Source organism: Mus caroli, chromosome 16 (assembly GCF_900094665.2).
Source record: "Mus caroli chromosome 16, CAROLI_EIJ_v1.1, whole genome shotgun sequence".
Classification (NCBI taxonomy): domain Eukaryota; kingdom Metazoa; phylum Chordata; class Mammalia; order Rodentia; family Muridae; genus Mus; species Mus caroli.
The window spans coordinates 31772997-31773735 of record NC_034585.1 but is presented as its reverse complement, the minus strand read 5'-3'; positions in this window follow the sequence as shown (position 1 = coordinate 31773735).

The window sequence follows — 739 nt, the reverse complement described above, 5'->3', positions numbered from 1 at the left end:
TCCAATTCTGGATTGTAGTTCATTCCAAATATAGTCAAGTTGACAACCAAGAATAGCCACTACAATACCTTTTGGTAAGATTGTAGGTGGTGATGTGTCTTTTCACCAAAAGACACAAGGCATCTGGATTTTGCTTGCATGCTTGTGTGGGGTGGTGGTAGTGTAGTGTGATGTGCATGTACACCTGTGTGTGTAGGTACATGTGTATGCATGCGTGGAACCCAAAGGCTGACATTGGGTATATTTTTCTAACGCTTTCTATCAGTTTTTGTTTGTTTGTTTCATTTTTTTTCAAGTTAGGGATCTTTGTGTAGCCCTGGCTGTCCTGGAACTCACTCTGAGGACCAGGCTGGCCTCTCACTCAGACATCAGCCTGCCTCTGCTTCTCAAGTGCTGGGAGGCATGTGCTGCCACCACCTGGCCATCCACCATATTTTTGGGAACAGGTAATCTTACTGGTTCTCAGGGGTTAGGGTTAGGGTTAGGGTTAGGGTTAGGGTTTGGATTCAGCTCTACTGCCTAGCCAGCAAGCCCCAGGAACCCTCCTGTCTTTGTGTCCCAGTAATGGGTTTACAGGTGAGTAGTGCCAAGCCTATCTTTTTACCTAGGTGTTTGTCTTAGGGTTTTTATTATTACCATGAAACACCATGACCAAAAATCAAGTTGAGGAGGAAAAGGGTTTATTTGGCTTACACTTTCAGTTCATAATCCATCACTGGAGGAAGTCAGGACAGAAACT